The following is a 21,947-nucleotide window of genomic DNA, read 5'->3' on the forward strand; positions in this document are numbered from 1 at the left end:
GTTTTCGAATGCCTGTGCCTGATGATCGCGCCCTCGCATGAGGTTAATTTGAAGAGTTGTGTACTCCTTTTGCTCCTAATGTACACAGCGCTCCCTCCTCTCTGTTTGCTTTCCCTTCTGTCATCTAGAGGCCCCTGGGGAAATATGATGGCTTCCCTACAACTAGCACCTCTGAAAAGCTAGAAAAGCTGGTAAAGAGTCAGCCAGGGTATTAAACCTCCCGTCATACAACTCAGTACTGAAAAAGACATAAAGTGGAATCAAGAATATGCATAATTTAGGGTCGGACTAGGACAGAAAATGTGCGCAGACACCAAAGTAAAAGTTGCCCTCATTAGTGAATTAGTCAGCTAGAAAATAAACCAATGTATGCAAATTGAGGCACCTTTGTATTTGTAAAGAACGCTGTAGAAGAACATTTAAGATATGGAAGTCCTCGTGAATTTGAGTTTGCTGTAGATAATGTTTGGTTCAATACCAGGGAAATCAACAGTTAATACCAGCCCAGTAGACCATAAAACACACCCACAAACAGCCCAAAAAAAAGGCCCATACTCCGACCTGTCAGAGTAGCCCATCACTACCTGATTGCCTTATAGGCCTGTCCGAGCCTGGCTGCCTTGGCTTTCAGCACGCTGACATTCAGTAGCACCAACCATTCTCTTCTTAGTAAAACTTTGAGCCCCGGCACTTATTCTTTTACAAATTAAGTACTGGTCATCCGACTTCTGGTAGGATTTATATTTTTAGATTCTGCGCTTCCTCTGCTTCTTCACTACACTCTGGTCGCTGTACTACACGTGTGTAAGTAGTGTTAGTATGCGTTTATAATAACAAATGCATCATGGTCCTAGGGAGGGCGACCTCTCAGACGCAGCTCATACAACGTCTCGGGGTGTGCATTCGCTGGACGTTTGTGTTTCACCCTGTGATAGCAAATACGTGTTCAACTATTTGAAGTGAGAGGAAGAAAACCTTGTATCCCTGTAATAGAGGGGATGCGGATGGTAAAAATGGAGAGAAAAGAACAAAATAAAAAAGCGGGGTCTCACCCGTTCTTTTAAATAAGGCCTCTGGTGGGTAATGTTCTGTGGCCAATCCAATTATTGTATTGCAGGGTCTCTGTAGGATTGGGGATCTTAATGTCACATGTGAATTGGGTGCGGAAGGGAACAGAGACATTTTTTAGTCTAGGAGAGAACCACCTTCCCGGGTATTGTTTACTAATTGTTCGGGGGGTTCAAGGCCAACTTAATTCCAGGGATCACTATACTCCGGGTCCATATTTAAATATGCAGGGTGGGCCTCGGCAATCACTGAAGCCTCGGTGGTCCGAGGCAGTGCCTTATTTGTTCTGTAATCACACGGGCAGTACTTATGGTGTTATAAAGTGATACACTCATGGAACCTTTGCGGTTGTACAATTACCCAGGCTTCATTTGTCTAACAGTTAGTTACATTATGCTTTGTAGGTGCATTCTAATATTAAATACTGTTGTCTTTAAAATCTCCTATAAACAGATGATTATCACAATAAATAATAGACAAGTGTTGTCAGAAAAAGACCCTATACACTCAGTTTTTTTTTTTTTTTAAGTAACCCTTATTAAAACAGAACTAAATAAAAATGTAACTTTAATAGAACAGTATAATAAAAAAAATGTGGGTTGCACTTCAGTGGAAGCAGTGAAGGAAACCTGCAAGACAAAAAATAAACATAAGTATGTGTGCTATGTGGAAGAGGTAAAGAAAGCTAGTTCAAATGAAAGGACCATAGTGAAAATGGAAGGGAGGGGGAGTTGGTGGAAGGGAGAAGGGGCGGGAGAGTTAAAAGAAGAGAGGGAGGAGGAGACAGAGCGTCGGCCTATTGTACTCAGCCCTTAGTGTTTGTCTAGGATGCTGGGGTCTGCGAGAAAGAGTGTGGTTTAAGAAGTTCTTAAAATTAAATACATGAAGCCAGAGATTATGGTCCATATTATGAAGGAAGGGCGATAACATTATCGCTACTTTAGTGGCAGGAAACTGCCGCTAAAGTAGTGATAAGGGGTTCATAATATGCCCTTGTGAATTCCCTTAGAAGCTCAGGTTTTGGTGTGAACCTGGGATTCTATGGGAATTCACAAAGGCATATTATCAACCCCTTATCGTCGCTTTATCGGCAGATCCTGTCGCTAAAGTGGTGATAATATTATCGCCGTTCTTTGATAATATAGTCCCACATTATTAGCTACTGGAAAATCGCTTGCATGCACCTGTGCACCCAGGGTGATGCACCCCAATCGCTTCCCCCGTACTGTGCTCAATTGTAGGTCTTGCACACTGAGGCTTCACTGCTCACCTGCCACCACTGGTGTGTCCCACGACATGTTGGTGCAAGCTCCGAGTCCGGAGTACTTTTGTATGGTAGACCACATCTCCAAAATGGAACGGTGTCTTGATATTGCCATGGAAAGTGTTAGAATGCTCCGGGGAGAGCTCCTGCTCAGCCAGTTTTGAGTCAATCAATGGAATTTCTGTAAAGGGAGAAATAATTTAATGGTGGAAACTTCTGGAGGTAAATGAAGGTTTATTTCAAGGTTGATAGAAAATAGGAGTTGAGTGCACCCTTCGTTTTTGAAGTATGATCAACCGACTGTTAGTGGTAATCGTGGTTCAAAGATTAGTTGGAGTGCACAGGAAAACACAATGTTAAATAATAATATGTTATGGTAAGGTTTACATACAAAAGAATAGAGCACATGCTAGAAGCATAATGTTCGCGTGTAATGCAGTGGCAGGAGCCTGTGTGCATATACACTCAGTAAGGAGCTCACTACAGTGTCCTAAAAGCCAACGCCACGTGTCCGTAGGGCAGCCCTGCCCGCTAGCTCAGGTATACAGTACGGTCCAGCAGGTCCTTAAAATTAGACCGATGTGACTGAATGAGGTCAGAGATCACATCGTTACGGACGGCAACATCGACTTTTCGCATGTGCACCTGCCCTCCAGCAGAACCGCCCTCAACAGGTTTTTGTAGGGCAGCACTGCCCGTAGGCTCAGGCCTACCTTATAGTACAGCTGGTCTTTAAAATGAGACAGAGATGTGACTGAATGAGGTCAAAGATCACATCATAACACATGGCAATATCACATATTCGCACGTGAGCAGTCTGGCTGATGCATTCCACCCCTCTCGCAGCACCGCGCTGAAGAGGTGTCGGTAGGGCAGCGCTGCCTGCTGGCTCAGGCCTACAGTACGGTCCAACAGGTCTTTAAAATGAGACAGAGATGAGACTCAATGAGGTCAGAGATCGCATCATGACACATGGCAATATTGTTTGTTCGCACCTGTTCAGCAAGGCTGATGCACCCCACCCCTCTCGCCGCACTGTGCTCAATTGGTGGCCCTGTGCACCAAGGCCGCTCTTCTTACCTTCTGTCATTGTTGTGTGAGCAAACACTACAGGCAGCAGTGCTCACAATTCAAGTGGAGTGTTGATTGTAGGAGAGTGTCTACCTTATGGATCCCTTTTGAACACAACAGAGAGTTGGTTTCACAACTTAGAGCCAGTGTTGTCGCCGTTCTTGATAATATGGCCTTATAAGTTAAGAATGAGAGCGAGGAAGAGAGAGAGAGAAAGTATGAGAGAGAGAAAGGAAGAGATGGAGAGGGAGTGTTGACACTGGAGAAAATCTTTGCAGCTCACCTTCCTGCCACCGGTGTGTGTCCAACCACGTGCCGGGTCATAGTGCACCTTCAAGTTTAGTAATCTGAAAGACAGTCTACAATTAGTAATTGCAGAGTACATACAACTTCACACGCATAATTCTCTGTTTCGCCTCTGCGCACCCGGGCTGTTACACCCCATCAACTCCCACTGCAAGGAGGTGTCTGTGCGCTCTTTTGCTCCCAGGGTGCTGTACCCCATCCACTCCCACTGCCCAGCGGTGACTTCCCATTCCTGCCCACCCAGACTGCTGCACCCCATCCACTCCCACTGCCCTGGAGGTGAGTGCCCGTTCCTGTGCACCAAGACTGGTACACGCCATCCACTCCCACTGCCCGGAGGTGACTGTCCGTTCCTGTGCACCCAGACTGCTGCACCCCATCCACTCCCACTGCTCGGAGGTGATTGCCCATTCCTGCACACCCAGACTGCTGTACCCCATCCACTCCCACTGCCTAGAGGTGTTTGCCTGCTCCTGTTCACTCAGGCTGCTGCACACTATCCACTCCCACTGCCCAGAGGTGACTATTCTCTGCTGCAGAAAGAAGCTTCTCTGCTCACCTTGTGACACTGTCGTGTGTGAAAGAGGGTCCACCACGTGCCGAAGCAACCTTATCAGGCATTGTCAGGATGGCCACGAATCATCGCAGGTTCTACAGGCGTTAAGCTCTGGTGGTGTTGGGGGGACGCCAATTGGCAAGACACATCCTGTTAGATAAAAAGCAAGATAAGATTGTGCGTCATGCATTCATCAAAGGAGAGAGGAAGAGAGAGAGAGAAAGAGTGAGAGAAAGACACTGAAGAAAATCTTCGCAGCTTACCTTTCTGTCACCGGTGTGTCTCCCACCACGTGCAGGGACATAGTGTACCCTGCAGCTCCACATCTGAAAGACAGTAGAGAATTAGTAATTGTAGGAAAGTCCAGTATGCAGGAATGAAAACACAGAGACGGTAACTCTCTTGATGTGGATTGATTCTCAGAACACGTCTTGTATGCATCAATTTCTACTTCCCAATCTTTTCACATTTAAAACATAACATTCCCAAAGCGACGCAAATCAGCCACGAGCTGTGAGAGGAATATCACGCTCGTGTCTGCATGCTTCAATGCTGCAAACACACCGTAGCTCCTTAAAAACAAGCATTTGCAATGCAATAGGTCTCGCACTATTAAAGTTTGAGCTATTGGCATTGTTAAATAATGCAACACCAATAGCTGAAACTTTAATATTGTGAGACCTATTGCATTGCAAATGCTTGTTCTATGAAAGAGTTCAAGTTAAAGTGATATAGCAGAAACCCTTATGTATGACATAGATTTTTTAACAGGAATAACACGAAGGAAGATATTATTACTGGTAATTGCCACTATCTTAATCCGGACTATAATAACACTGCCCTCTCCCCCCCACCCCTCATTAAAAACACAACCACCTGCATGGTCCCAACTATTTTAATGGGCTTCGATTTACCAACAATTACTAAAATATTCTATTGTTTGTAACTAGTTACGGGCCTCCAATCTGAGTGAAATGCTTGTTAAATGTAGTATTCGCATGTTCATTCATACCTGCCCTGCCAAGTCAGGACTAGAATACTTTCCGTCCCCATCACTCCCCCACGCCTTCACAAGGAGATCAGTGCCTGATGACTCAGATGCACTACCTGTGATATTAGGCACTTAAACGTTTATGTGACCAGCAGTAGGCAGCACTGCTACTTAGCCACCCTGGTGCGAGTATCCAGGGCACCTTGCTATGAAAATTTGAATGCATGCTCTACCTGTGTCCCAGTACGAACCAATGCACTCAAACCCAATTCCCCAAGTGAGTCAAAATTATAATCTATAAATGATTTCTGTGCATGTGGAGAAACAAGCACCCTGGGATATCTGTGAAGTGCTGGATGCACTCAAGGGTACCTCCTTGCTACGCTCATCACTCGCATCCTTCATGCCTTGCAAGCACCCATTAACACCTCTTCTATTTTAAACGTGTAGAAGAGTAACCTGCCCACCCCGGAACTGCAATATACTCTCTTGTTGGGGGCCAGTGTTGGAAAAGGGTACCCTACACAGAGGAGGAGATCCCTCCTGCGCTATCCGAAAGGCTTGGGTGTGGGAGGTGGTGCGTGTCGCTCTGACCCACGTCATCAGCTCCAACAGTATAGAAATGCTTGCACTGTCCATGAGGCCACCTCCCGCCTCACCTGAGGACTGGGCGTTGCTCACTTGTGTCCCCGAAGATAATATACTTGAAAAGGTAAGCGTAAGCTATAGCACCGCTGCCCACTGGCTGCTGTTGCTGGGGCTGCGGAATGCTATCCTTGTGTCTGCCTCAGGACAGGGGGGTCGCGATCCTTACTTCAATATCTACGCGCAGATACGGGTGAGGGGCCAGGCCAGTCCCGAGCAGTGGGGGAACAAGTGGTGCACGAGTACCACAGAGGAGCGGGGGCAGGGAGCACAGCAGCAAGATGAACGTGCGCTGCTGCGCATGCTAGACACCATCGGGAATGGGCGTTACAAAGGCAGGACATGCGCCCGCCTTTGACTTTTTTTTTTTAAAAACACTTGAAAGCCACTGCCTGACGGTGAAAGCTGATCACAAGTACAAGTGGGTGATCACCTTTGAAAACCCCACACAAAAGGGCTCTCGCTGCGCAAGCAGTGCTGCACACTGCAACGTGGGCCGGAGCCCTAAAAATACAGAGAAAGGAAAGGTTGTCAAAATAAGATGGCAAATTTAAGGGTACAAAGTATGTAAAAATAAATACTCCACTACTTTGCTACAGATGTGGAAGCGACAGACATTTGGCAAACTCTAAAAAATGTCCTGCTATTGGAAAAAAAAAATGCAATAAGACAGGGTATATACGACTGTGTACGCCTAAATCGCTGCGTCGCCTTTCTGTATCCAGGCTGCTGCACTCCATCCACTCCCGCCGCCCAGAGGTGTCTGACCGCTGCTGCTCACCTGGGCCTCGCTACTCACCTTTTTGCGGACAGGGCATCCTCCACATCATGCAGCCCCGCTTTGCAACCAAGAAGTCTCACATTTGGTGCTGAGTCTTGATATCGCCATGGCAAAGGACATACTTGAGCACCCATCATCATCGCAGGTTGCTCACCCGCTCAGTACTTCCGGTGCTACTAACTGAGTGACTAGTGAGGCTACACACGTGGCGGTAGGCCCCCTGTGTTGCATGTCTCAGGCCTACATTGCGGTCAAGCAGGGCACACAATACATGAGGTGTCCGGACCACCGGGACGGGCCATCACTGTAGGCTGCATACCCGCCCAGCAACTACAATGCCCCTACCTCAGTGGACCAAAATTCACCGTTATGTGGCTGTGTGCCTGTGCCGGCCGCAGTGCAGCCGCTGCCAGCAACTCTAAAATGGCGTCGAGCACATGTGCCTGGTATTTTTCACTAGGAGGGTCACGTGTCCTGTGATGCCTGTGCTGGATGGGTGTGGTGTGAGTGTATAGCAGCCATGAGATAGTGGCTGTGGCGTACTGACAACTAGACATGTGACCAGCAGATCACTACAATGAAAATCTGGGCCATGCAACGTTGTTGTCCTTTCCTGTAAGCGGAGTGGGCTGGGGTGGGGTATGCTAGTACTGTGTGAGGCTGTGAAGAATGACTCCGAAGCTATGAGCGTGGCTCCGTCATGAGGTATATGAGGAATCAACTGATGTGGGTGTCCGTGTTGCGAGCGCAAATGTGTCATTCTGTGAGTGAAGTCCCACAACATGGCCAACATGGAAGGTACGGGGAATAACTGATCCACACATGAAAGGTGGTGCACATGACGCATTTCTGTGGATATGAATGTTTATTGCACATTCACTGGAGTGTTGTAGCTGTAGCAATACAGGGCCAAGGAAAGTTCAGGTTGCAGTTTTTGGCAGCTAATTAGAACGAAGCTCGTGTTTGAAGTTAGGCTACGCCAACATATGCACTTATGTGGTCCGTCGGCTAGACTGCCGAACTTGGTGCTGGAAGCCAGGGTTCGAGCCTCGGGGTCGCGTCCACATCCTGTGATTGTGGGCAAATCACGTAATCTCTGTGTGCCTGAATGTGTAATGTAAATATGATGCTCATGTAAAACGCTGAAACACTTTTGGGTCGAGTTTGCGCTATATAAATATGCAACAAAAAAAAAACTCCGGCAATACCCACTCACTTAGAAATTTACTATACACTTTGCTTGCAGTACTCTAATGATCCTGTCTCTACGTTTGTACTTATAGAATGAGTGAGAGAAAGTTACATAACCAACATTTTTCCTACTGCCACAGGTAACATGGTTGCATATGCTGTGTACAGCACAATGTAATGTGGTAGGGCGCAGGGGCAGCATCTTGCAAACATAATGAACACACGGGCACAGAGTTGAACTGGGTATGGGCACGTGCGCTTGACTCCTTTTTATTACCATGGGCACATGATTGTCCAGTGATGTCTGTGCTGGGTGCATGTGGGGTGAGTGTAAGCCAGCCCTCCGGGAATGGTTGGTGCTGGTAACTAGTACAGCAGTAATCATTGGATCATTCACAGAGATTCCATCATAAAGGGTCTATGACTTGTGCTGCAGTAAGGTAGGAGCACTACATGTGAAATAATACACAAAAGATTCTATCGTATAGGGTCCATAACTTGTGGTGCACTGAGGTTGGGGCAGCAGATCTTAAATCATACCCAAAAGATTCGTTCAAAAAGGGTCTATGAGTTGTGGTGCACTGAGGTACAGGCATCAGAAGCATTCAACGTGCGTAGCAGCCTGCGATGATGTGTGGTCCGGGTGGGGTGCACTGGGAGCAATGTCTGTTGCCTACTGGACTGCGTCATCTGCAATTGTGACTCGATCTGAATTGTGAGCCCTGCTATCCACAGTGTAGATCGAAGCTGTAGTCAGCACAGACATCAATGAATGCTTTTTGTCACATTATTTTATCAAAATCTGAGGACATAGAGTACAATTCGCTCTGCAATTAATAAAACAAGACGGAATTCAAAGTGTGAGCTCGGCTGACCGCAGTGTAGGCGTATGGAAGAAAACATGAAAAACGGAATACATTGTCGAAACATGTAGGTTTCAGGGACGTTATAGTTCAAATTGTGAGCTCAGCTGTCCGCAATGCAGACTGCCATTCAGTGTTTGTTTGGACTTGCAAGACGAATTTGGTCATTGTAGTAAAGCTATAACTGATATAAAACAAGTTCTTGAAGCAAGGATACTAAAAGGATATTGTGTAGGTTTGAGGGATGTTATAGTTAGTTGCCTATTGCACTCTGCAATTATTGAATAAAGACTCAATTTTAATTGTGAGCCCTGATGACAGCAGTGTAGGCAGGAGGCAGAGGTCAGCAAGGGCCCATGGCCATGTGGCGTTGAGTTGAGCTGCACAGTTATTGGCAATTCAGCATGTGTGCAGCCAGGGATGATAAGTGATGCACTGAGCTAGTGGCACCTGAAGCAACCAGCTTGTGTGGAGCCTGCAATGATGTGTGGTCCGGGCAGGCCGCACTGGTAGCAATGTCTTTTGTCTACAGAAATCTGCCTTAATAAGGCCATGTGGCGATGACTTATGGTGCAGTGAGTTAGTGGCACCTGAAGGACTCAGCGTGTGCGCAGCCTGCGATGATGCATGGTCTGGGCTGGCCGCACTGGTACAATGTGTCTTGCCTACTGGACTGCGTCATCTGTCATTTTGTCACTTCTTCTTCACAAAATTCAAGGACAAAGAGTACAATTCTCTGTTCATTTAATAAATCAAGGCTGAATTCATGCTGGGAACCCTGCAGTCCGTAGTGTAGATCGAAGGCAGTAGTCTGTACAGACAAAAATCTGCGGTGCTGTGCCGCTGAGTTCGCAGGGGGCCTGTGTCGAGGTGGCCCGCGGTCATGGTAGCAGCCACGTGGTAGAGTGAGGGCCGCCACTCTGGCAGATGCTTTGACTTTCCCACAAGTGAACCATGCCAGAGCCCCAGCCTATTTATTCATACTTCTAAGCTGGAGTGGCGTACGTTGGACCAGCCCACTCCTCTTCCGCTTCCAGGGGGGACAACACAGCTACATAACCGTGATCCTTCCACTGCCTGAGGTAACATGGTTGCGTCCACTATGCACAAGACTACAAGTATCAGCAGTATATGTACACATGGGGAGGTTTCTGCTCTGCATAGTAAGGTCTGTCCAGCACATCACTGCTACACTTGGTATTGTGTGCATTATTATTGATGGGTGACTTGCATCCTTCATACATACTTGGTTGCCACCACTCCCCAACATTCAGCTATTCTGTGGCTGAGGGACCATGTCATTTTTGGAAAGTCATCTGTCCTGTTCTGCGCTGCCTCGGTGGTAGTAGGGATGGGGGTGGACGGGGGGACAACTTGAGGTTGGTGGCAGTGATTATTGTGTTTTTTTGTGTGTCGGAGCTGCATGATCAATGACTCTATGACATGTGTTGGTCTTCAGATGTGACTCTGAGCTGGGCTCCCTTTCACACTGTAGGTAGTTGTCATGGTTTACACCAGTATAGGGCAAATGTTAGATTCCTACTGCTAATGCATCTTATTACCTGTTTTTGGATTGCACCCCAGATTTTGCTACTCTTTGAAGATTTCGGGAAGTGGTGTTTTTGTGTCATTTTTGCAAGGGAATGCCTACTCTGCATGTTAATACTGTAAGTTGTCATTTGTGCGGATTTTTTTTGCTGAACCTATTGCTAGAAAACTGTTGATATCGGCTGTTGTCACCAGGATGAGAATGGAATGATTATTTAAAATCACTGAAAAAACTTTAGGTTTAATAAACATTATAATTAAGAAATTAGCATTAAAAAAACCCATTGAAATTCACTGAAAAAAACATAGGTTTCAGGCATGTTATAGTTAGGAATTAGTATTTAAAAAAACCTTAGAAATTCACTGAAAAAAACATAGGTTTCAGGGGCGTTATAGTTAGCTGGACATTTCACTCGTCCAAAACCATTTAAATGCCTCCGTTATACTTAGTTCTACTAACTATAATCTGCGCGCCCGCAGTCCACTGCTGATGATGTCACATATTATATCATTCATGACATGGTCAGTGACATCACTGATGACATCACTGATGACATCTCAAATGACATCACTGATTACATCATCCACGTGACAATCTGATACACCTCATCATACACTAGTATAACCGTTCATCACTCACTATAAAATACAGAGTACCATATTTGAAACCATTGACACACGAATACAAGTTTCTAAAAACCCACTCAGTGATTCCTAGATCTAAACACACATCTAAACACTTACCTATAGATTCAATCATACATGCTGACAAAGATCAATAGAACACTATCAAATATACTTATAAAACTATATCGACATTACACACCATCACACATCCTATTCACTTATGCAGTCATCCTACTCACGCAAACAATTCATCATACTAACATTTACTCAGTTACACACTTAAAAAAACACCACTTCATTTATTCATATAGATAATAACTCATACTTAGGGGTCGATTCCGGAAAGAAAACCGTCCTACGATTTGTATTTATAGCCGTTTCCATACGATTCGCAAAAAGCCGTCCGAATTGCGTAGTATGATCCGTTTTCAAAGATTCTGGCCGAATGTTTACGAACCGTACGAAAAACAAGTGAAGAACCATACGATACAGACTCGGCTAGTGAACCGTACGATTTGTAAACATGCCGAACGACCCGCCAAGTACTAGCCGGACAGGAGACCGTGAACGCCATTCGTACGGGAAAACGCTGTCGCGCATGAAGTGAGATTTGTTCGGAAAACATTGCGTATAAGCGAACCGCACAATCAAATAAAAAGCTAACCCCCCTCAACGAAGCGCACGCGTACCCCGTGAAAACATCGCGTATGAGAGAGCCACACAATAAAGTATGAAACGAACCCCCATCAATGAAGCGCACGCGTACCCCATAAATACGTCGCGTATGAGAGAGCCACACAATAAAGTACGAAATGAACCCCCATCAACGAAGTGCATGCGTACCCCATAAATACGTCACGTATGAGATAGCCACACAATAAAGTACGAAACAAACCCCACCTCAACGAAGCGCACGAGTACCCTGTAAATACATCGCGTATGAGAGAGCCACACAATAAAGTACGAAACGAACCCCCATCAACGAAGCACACGCGTACCCCGTAAATACGTCGCCTATGAGAGAGCCACACAATAAAGTATGAATCGGATACCCCCTCAAAAAACACACGCGTACCCCTAGAACAGCACAATGACAGCGCAAACGAATCGCCCTACACCAAAAAACATATCTCCTGTGTACAAACCATTGCAAAGCAATGTCCTGGCCAAAGTGGCAAACAGAGTGCCCAACTCAGACCCACCCCTTATAGCACACCCATCAAAAAATTCAAACTAAGCCACACCCACAAATGGACCACTAAAAAGGGCCCACACACACAAAACAGACTCTGACAACACACCAACAACTCCACACATCCACCTTCACACATACCACCAATCGTATTGAGACCCACACACCCCTTTCATACACAGACCCACACACCCCCATCCATACACACCATCACCCCCCAATCACAATCACCCCACAACATGTCTGCACCAAAGAATCCAAAGTTAACAAACCAGGAGATGGAGATCCTTGCAGATGAAGTCATCAGAGTAGAGCCACAGCTGTTTGGCACATTGGTCAAACAGACCAGCATAGCTGACAAAACACTGCTGTGGGAGAGGATCGTCAATAGGGTCAATGCTGTTGCACCCATCAGGGGCACCAGGGGGGATTGCCAGGCCAGGTGGTAAGGTCTGCGGAGGATGGTCAAACGCAATATGGATGAGGACTACGCCGATAGCCACCACACTGGAGGTGGTGGACCACGCAGACCAGTACAGTTCCAGCCCTGGGAGGAGAAGGTCATGGCCCTGCTACCACCAGTGGGAGTACATGGAATAGATGGAGTCTTGAAGCCTGGTGAGTATACAAACAACTCATGTGAAATGTGGGGACTCCCAGCAGTGCCCAGATATAGGAGGGGTGTGTGGATATGTCTCCCAGCAGTACCCAGACATAGGAGGGGTGTGTGGATATGTCTCCCAGCAGTGCCCTGACATAGGAGGGATGTGTGGATATGTCTCCCAGCAGTGCCCAGACATAGGAGGGGTGGGTGTACAGGACTCCCAGCAGTGCCCAGACATAGGAGGGGTCGGTGTACAGGACTCGCAGCATTACCCAGACATAGGAGGGGTGGATACAGAGGACTCCCAGCAGTGCCCAGACATAGAAGTGGTGTGTGGATATGACTCCCAGAAGTGCCCATACATAGAAGGGGTGTGTGGATATGTCTCCTAGCAGTGCCCTGACATAGGAGGGGTGTGTGGATAAGTCTCCCAGCAGTGTCCAGACATAGGAGAGTGGGTGTACAGGGCTCCCAGCAGTGCCCAGACATAGGAGGGGTGGGGGTACAGGACTCCCAGCAGTGCCCAAACATAGGAGGGGTGGGGGTACAGGACTCCCAGCAGTGCCCAGACATAGGAGGGGTGGGTGTACAGGACTCCCAGCAGTGCCCAGACATAGGAGGGGTGTGTGGATATGTCTCCCAGCAGTGCCCAGACATAGGAGGGATGGGTGTACAGGACTCCCAGCAGTGCCCGGACATAGGAGGGGTGGGTGTACAGGACTCCCAGCAGTGCCCAGACATAGGAGGTGTGGGTCGATATGTCTCCCAGCAGGGCCCAGACATAGGAGGGGTGGGTGTACAGGACTCCCAGCAGTGCCCAGACATAGGAGGGGTGTGTGGATAGGACTCCAGAAGTGCAGAGACACAAGAGGGGTGTGTGGATATGTCTCCCAGCAGTGCCCTGACATAGGAGGGTTGTGTGGATCTGTCTCCCAGCAGTGCCCAGACATAGGAGGGGTGGGTGCAAGGACTCCCAGCAGTGCCCAGACATAGGAGGGGTGGGTGTACAGGACTCCCAGCAGGGCCCAGACATAGTAAGGGTGGGTTCAAAGGACTCCCAGCAGTACCCAGACATAGGAGGGGTGTTTGGATATGACACCCAGAAGTGCCCAGACATAGGAGGGGTGTGTGGATATGTCTCACAGCAGTGCTCAGACATAGGGGGGTGGGTGTACAGGACTCCCAGCAGTGCCCAGACATAGGAGAGGTGGGTGGATATGTCTCCCAGCAGTGCCCAGACATAGGAGGGGTGGGTGTACAGGACTCCCAGCAGTGTCCAGACATAGGAGGGTTAGGTGTACAGGATTCCCAGCAGTGCCCAGACATAGGATTTGTGGGTGGATATGTCTCCCAACAGTGCCCCGACATAGATGGGGTGGGTGTACAGGACTCCCAGCAGTGCCCAGACATAGGAGGGGTGGGTGCAGAGGACTCCCAGAAGTGCCCAGACATAGGAGGGGTGTGTGGATATGACTCCCAGAAGTGCCAAGACATAGGAGGGGTGTGAGGATATGTCTCCCAGCAGTGACCAGACATAGGAGGGGTGGGTGTTCATGACTTCCAGCAGTGCCCAGACATAGGAGGTGTGGGTGGATATGTATCCCAGCAATGCACAGCATTAGGAGGGGTGGGTGTACATGACTCCCAGCAGTGCCCAGGCATAGAAGGGGTGTGTGGATATGTCTCCCAGCAGTGCACAGACATAGGAGGTGTGGGTGGATATGTCTCCCAGCAGTGCCCAGACATGGGAGGTGTGGGTGTATATGTCTCCCAGCAGTGCCAAGACATAGGAGGTGTGGGTGGATATGTCTCCCAGCAGTGCCCTGACATAGGAGGGTTGTGTGGATATGTCTCCCAGCAGTGCCCAGACATAGGAGGGATGGGTGCAAGGACTCCCAGCAGTGCCCAGACATAGGAGCGGTGGGTGTACAGGACTCCCAGCAGTGCCCAGACATAGGAGGGGTGGGTGCCGAGGACTCCCAGCAGCACCCAGACATAGGAGGGGTGTTTGGATATGACACCCAGAAGTGCCCAGACATAGGAGGGGTGTGGATATGTCTCCCAGCAGTGCCCTGACATAGGAGGGGTGTGTGGATATGTCTCCCAGCAGTGCTCAGACATAGGAGGGGTGGGTGTACAGGACTCCCAGCAGTGCCCAGACATAGGAGGGTTGGGTGTACCGGACTCCCAGCAGTGCCCAGACATTGGAGGTGCGGGTGAATATGTCTCCCAGCAGTGCCCAGACATAGGAGGGGTGGGTGTACAGAACTCCCAGCAGTGCCCAGACATAGGAGGGGTGGGTGTAGAGGACTCCCAGCAGTGCCCAGACATAGGAGGGGTATGTGGATATGACTCCCATAAGTGCCAAGACATAGGAGGGGTGTGTGGATATATCTCCCAGCAGTGCCCTGACATAGGAGGGGTGTGTGGATATGTCTCCCAGAAGTGCCCAGACATAGGAGGGGTGGGTGTACAGGACTCCCAGCAGTGCCCAGACATAGGAGGGGGTTGTGTAGAGAACTCCCAGCAGTGCCCAGACATAGGAGGGGAGGGTATACAGGACTCCCAGCAGTGCCCAGACATTGGAGGGGTGAGTGGATATGTCTCCCAGCAGTGCCCAGACATAGGAGGGGTGGGTGGATATGACTCCCAGAAGTGCCAAGACAAAGGGGGGGTGTGTGGATATGTCGCCCAGCAGTGCCCTGACAAAGGAGGGGTGTGTGGATATGTCTCCCAGCAGTGCCCAGACATAGGAGGATGGGTGTACAGGACTCCCAGCAGTGCCCAGACATAGGAGGGGGTTGTGTAGAGAACTCCGAGCAGTGCCCAGACATAGGAGGTGTGGGTGTGCAGGACTCCCAGCAGTGCCCAGACATAGGAGGGGTGGGTGGATATGTCTCCCAGCAGTACCCAGACATAGGAGGACTGGCTGTACAGGACTCCCAGCAGTGTCCAGACATAGGTGGGTTGGGGGTACAGGACTCCCAGCAGTGCCCAGACATTGGAGGTGTGGGTGGATATGTTTCCCAGCAGTGCCCAGGCATATGAGGGGTAGGTGTACAGGACTCCCAGCAGTGCCCAGGCATAGGAGGGGTGGGTGCAGAAGACTCCCAGCAGTGCCCAGACATAGGAGGGGTGTGTGGATATGTCTCCCAGCAATGCCCAGACATAGGAGGGGTGGGCGTACATGACTCCCAGTAGTGCCCAGACATAGGAGGGGTGGTGCAGAGGACTCCCAGCAGTGCCCAAACATAGGAGGGGTGGGTCGATATGACTCCCAGCAGTGCCCAGACATAGAAGGGGTGTGTGGATATGTCTCCCAGCTGTGCCCAGACATAGGAGGGGTGGGTGTTCATGACTCCCAGCAGTGCCCAGACATAGGAGGTGTGGGTGGATATGTCTCCCAGCAGTGCACAGCCATAGGAGGGGTGGGTGCACAGGACTCCCAGCAGTGCCCAGACATAAGAGGGGTGTGTGAATATGTCTCCTAGCAGTGCCCAGACATCGGAGGGGTGTGTGGATATGTCTACCAGCAGTGCCCAGACATAGGAGGGGTGGGTGGATATGACTCCCAGCAGTGCCCAGACATAGGAGGGGTGTGTGGATATGTCTCCCAGTAGTGCCCAGACATAGGAGGGGTGGGTGTTCATGAGTCCCAGCAGTGCCCAGACATAGGAGGTGTGGGTGGATATGTCTCCCAGCAGTGCACAGACATAGGAGGTGTGGGTGTAGAGGACTCCCAGCAGTGCCCAGACATAGGAGGTGTGTGTGGATATGTCTCCCAGCAGTGCCCTGACATAGGAGGGTTGTGTGGATATGTCTAGCAGCAGTGCCCAGACATAGGAGGGGTGGGTGCAAGGACTCCCAGCAGTGCCCAGACATAGGAGGGGTGGGTGTACAGGACTCCCAGCAGTGCCCAGACATAGGAGGGGTGGGTGCAGAGCACTCCCTGCAGTGCCCAGACATAGTAGGGGTGTATGGATATGCCTCCCAGCAGTGCCCTGACATACGAGGGGTGTGTGGGTATGTCCCCCAGCAGTGCCCAGACATAGGAGGGGTGGGTGTACAGGACTCCCAGCAGTGCCCAGACATAGGAGGGGTGGGTGGATATGTCTCCCAGCAGTGCCCAGACATAGGAGGGGTGGGTGTACAGGACTCTCAGCAGTGCCCGGACATAGGAGGGGTGGGTGTACAGAACTCCCAGCAGTGCCCAGACATAGGAGGTGTGGATGGATATGTCTCCCAGCAGTGCCATGACATAGGAGGGGTGGGTGTACAGGACTCCCAGCAGTGCCCAGACTTAGGAGGGGTGTGTGAATATGTCTCCCAGCAGTGCCCAGACATAGGAGGTGTGGGTGGATATGTCTCCCTGCAGTACCCAGACATAGGAGGGGTGGGTGTACAGGACTCCCAGCAGTGCCCTAACATAGGAGGGGTGTGTGGATATGACTCCCAGTAGTGCTCAGGCATAGGAGGGGTGTGTGGATATGTCTCCCAGCAGTGCCCTGACATAGGAGGGCTGTGTGGATATATCTCCCAGCAGTGCCCAAACATATGAGGGGTGGGTGCAGAGGACTCCCAGCAGTGCCCAGACATAGGAGGGCTATGTGGATAAGACTCCCAGAAGTGCCAAGATATAGGAGGGGTGTGTGGATATGTCTCCCAGCAGTGACCTGACATAGCAGGGGTGTGTGGGTATGTCTTCCAGCAGTGCCCAGACATAGGAGGGGTGGGTGTACAGGACTCCCAGCAGTGCCCAGACATAGGAGGGGGGTTGTGTAGAGAACTCCCAGCAGTGCCCAGACATAGGAGGGGTGGGTGTACAGGACTCCCAGCAGTGCCCAGACATAGGAGGGGTGGGTGGATATCTCTCCCAGCAATGCCCAGACATAGGAGGGGTGGGTGTACAGGACTCCCAGCAGTGTCCAGACATAGGAGGGTTGGGTGTACAGGACTCCCAGCAGTGCCCAGACATCGGAGGTGTGGGTGGATATGTCACTCTGAGGTTCCGTGATGATTTTACTCGTGTTTGTAACATTGTCGTAAATACATAATTTGGGTATCAGTGGACCGCAAATGATCCATTTAGTATATCCTGGTGTTTTCGCTATGCTACGAGCAAGAGCACTCCAGTTACAAACACATTTCTGTTCTACCCATGGTATCCATCTTAGAACACGGAAGCCATTTTGTATTCCTTGCCCTCACATAGTCAATGGACACACAATGACCTCTTTTCATTTAAGGACACGTAGGCTTTAGCCGGCGATTCACCTTGCGAGTGACACGTGCACCTTAGGCCAGCAACGCTGTGGCAGCATGACTCGGCAAGAGCTGCCTCCCCCGCCTGAGGCCAGTCCTGCTATACTGGTTCTTGTGTTCGTTGGCCTGATCATGATTAGGCGGCCGAAGCTGGTAACCGTGCCCATTTACGACCCACAAACATCTCTTATCCTGTCTTTCTATCTTCCACACCTGGCTCTGCTCTTTTCCTTCTGGGCCTTTATTAGGGGGAGGTAACGAAATTTACGATGAGGCGGTCCGGGTCTTGAATGAAGAATTGACATAGGATTATGATGGACTAGTGGGAACCCCTCATTCGTAATGTTTTGACATCAGATACTGTTGACGATTCCTGTGCAACGCCAAATATTTATTGTTTAAGACACGAATGTTTAGAACTGTGGTAACATGTAAAGAATTTGCCCCGAGCAGAATATTTAGTATATAAGGAACAACCCTCTTTGTACAAATTGAACAGGCTCCTAGACACTGCCCGTATGCAGTTTCTGTGACTTCTGTGTCCCTGCAGTAATAAACCTTTGGTCTTTGACGCCACCATCGAGAAGCCCGTGTTTCTGTTTGTTTGTGCACCAAGACAGGTTGAACTCCGGGGTCTTCGGGTGTTGTCCCTGACACCTCTGGACGGAACCAAAAAGTCCAGAACTCCAATTGGCGCCCAACGTGGGGCGACGTCATTCGGTACCGGTCCAAAAGCCTGAAGAGTTCGAGGAGCTTCGTGTGAAGATTTCAGAGGGAGGCGCCCCACTTCATCGATCCCGGCATATCGCAAAAGTGGCCCCGACGTTCTCTTCCACGAGGGTTCCCGTTCAGACGGCTGCAGTGGTCCGTTGCCTTGACCGTCGCCCTGTCTTGGACCCGAGGTGCAGTCCTTAGTACGGCGAGACGTGACGGGTTTCTCCTTGGTGACGTCTTCAGTACCTCAGTTAAGTATTTTGTGAGGGTTGCTCGTGTTTGAATAATCCTTTTAGTTCTCAGTTCAGTTCAGTTCTGTAAGATTATCACTGGTTATTCTGGTTACGATAATCATTCTGTTCAGTTCAGGTATCGATACATTTGTCAGTTCTGGTAGGCCTAAGTTCTTGGTTCGAGTGCGCATCTTTTCTGTTTGTGTCTTGTTTGTTTTGTGTTCCGGATTATAAAATGGTAAGTCGGAAAAATTGTATGTTGTCTTGTTTTAGTTGCAACAGTGATTCCCAGTTGGAGGACTCGTGTTTGGTTCCTCCGATTGGAACTCCCCTTTATGATCTATATTGCAAATTTGGTGTGGGCCCTATCTCTTATAACGAGGTATGGATCCGCTTCACAGAGAAAGATGGTGTCCTTAGTTGGCCACTACATGGTAGTTTTGAACCTGAAGTTCTCGATAATCTAGAAAGAAGGTTGTTTAAGAAGAAAGCCCGGCCGGCAATGTTTGATTCTTTCCGTTATTGGCGAAAAGAATCTAAACAGAGAGAAATTAAAAAGTTGAAGAAAGAACAGAAAGAGCAAGAGTTGACTTTAGAACAGTCTGCTAGACAGCTGCAACTCAACGAGTCTGAAAAAGCGATGGAGGTGGCCAATAGAGAGCGTAATTTAGCGATAGACAAGTGCTATCCTGCTTTACCATCGAGTACGGCTAAGATAGTAGAGGACCCTGAAAATGATCCCCTGCTGTCTTACTTGTTACGATCACCCCCACCGTATGCACAGGGTGCTACGGCTCCACCTATACCGAATGTTCAATTACCGGTTGCTGGACAACCTGGTGTTCCCGCTCCCCTGAATCAAGTTCCTGTACCTCCTGTGGTCAATATTAATGTTCCTTCGACAACCCCTCTTCTAGGGTTGCCGGCTTCTTTACCTATGCCTGTGTCGCTCACACCTGCTACTTCACAAGCTATTTTTCCTGCTACTCCTACTGTTCCTAATATATCTGTTCCAACTGCTACTCTATTTACTGCCTCTGCTAATATTATGACTCCGCTTTCTGTTCGTCGGAGAATCACTGATTCTGTCTCTAATATTCTATCTCCCTTCTATAAAACTCTGATTAAGACTCCTACCTCTGACTCTGTACAGAGGCGTAGTCAGCTTCCCAGTACTGAAGAAAGAGGAATATTAGATTCCACTGCTCTTAGATGGGTTTCAAAAGTTGGAAGATATAATGTACGAGATGTATTAGATACATTTATGCAATGGAATGAACCGACACAACGATATGTGTTCGATGAAATGTGTTTCCTTCTACTTGAGGAATTGGAAGAGGATGACCCTGAATCAAATCTAGAAGAATTAATTAATGTTCAGAAAGAGTTTGCTGCAGGTATGATAGTTGGACAAAATATAAAAGAAGCGATGGAACTGGTTCTAAGTTATAGAACCGACTCATCCCTTCGTTCACCAAGAGAGTTAGGGAAACGCAGTACGAAACAAAATCGTCAATACCCAATGAGAGAGGTTCCACCAATTTGGCGTGAAGCTGTGCAAGCTAATGTAAACCTTGGTATTGCAGCCGCTCCGGCACAATTCCAGAGAGTATGGATACATATTCCATGGAAGCGAGCTGAAGTATTAGCAGTGAAACAGGCCTTGCCAGATCCGCGTAAAAATCCTGCAGGGTACTACAAAGAGTTGGCTCAAACGGTTGACGCTTGTGTATTGAATCTTGCTGACATAGATCTGCTATTTGGTAATGTAGTACCGCAACCAATTTGGGCTAAAATTCGTAAAGAGAATCATCCAGTTGCCCTAGGTGGTGACTGGGCAGCTATAATTGCAGCGGATGGTCAACAAATAGGTGGTTCCAAACCAGAACCCCTAATTGCTAATTTGCCTGGTAGAATAATCGATTTAATGAAAACCTTGATGCCAGCATTACGCGTTAACTGGGACAAATTGTCCGCGTGCAAACAAAAGAAAGACGAAAGCGTCTCAGACTTTTTCACAAGATTCGAGGAGACTTTCGTGGATCATAGTGGTCAGGATATGAGCACAGAAGGAGGCCAGAGATTATTTGTTGATAAATTTGTGCACAATCTGTTACCAGAACTTAGTGGTAAATTAAAGAATTCTGAAAGTGCGTGGGCTGTCTCTACGACTGCGCAAATACTTGCGACTGCCCAGTACTATGAAAATAGGGATAAAGAAGAGAAGGAAAAATCAGATAAAAAGACGAAAGATTTAAAAACTAAAGTACTTTTACAGCAAGCTTATCCGCCTCGCACGAATCAGACTAATATGCAGCAAGGGTCATATCAAAGAACGGAATATAATTTTCAAAGACCACAATACCAATGGAATCAATGTGCTTATTGCAAAGTGGAAGGTCATTACAAAAATGAGTGTCCAGTTCGGGCACAAAATAATGCTGCGGCAGCTCAGAGAGGTCGTGGTAGTTCTATGCAAAACTCTAGAGGTCGAGGACGAGGTGCTATGCCTCCGCAGACGAGTGATCGCCCTTCTAATTATTTCGACCAGCGAAATGGACAATCTGCCCAACAGAATAGGTCTCCACAATATCATGTTGAAGACTATTATGAAGCTAGTGAGGAAGTTCAGCAAAGTGAGTACTAGGACAGCCATAGACAAAGAGAGGGAGTAGTATCAGTTCCAGTAGATCAGAGTGGGCCTTATGTCGCAGTAGCAACATCAGGTATAGTCGAACCGTTTCTGTTGGATACTGGTGCAGCAAAAAGTTCTATCATACATGCGAAACTCCCTGGCGCACCTTTGTCTGGCTCAACAAACGTTTCAGTAGGTTTTTCGGGCGCCCCTGTTCACAACCCTGTTTCTGGTCCTTTGTCTATTTCTGTTGGACCCTGTCAATTGAAAGCACCCCTGATTTTGACGACAGGTTGTAACGAAAATCTGCTTGGTTTAGACTTGTTAAAACGCCTGTACGCGACATTGTACTGTTCTCCAGCAGGAGTACAGCTTACGTTGGGTAAAAGAATAATC

This window comes from Lissotriton helveticus, chromosome 4_1 (genome assembly GCF_964261635.1).
Source record: "Lissotriton helveticus chromosome 4_1, aLisHel1.1, whole genome shotgun sequence".
Lineage (NCBI taxonomy): Eukaryota > Metazoa > Chordata > Amphibia > Caudata > Salamandridae > Lissotriton > Lissotriton helveticus.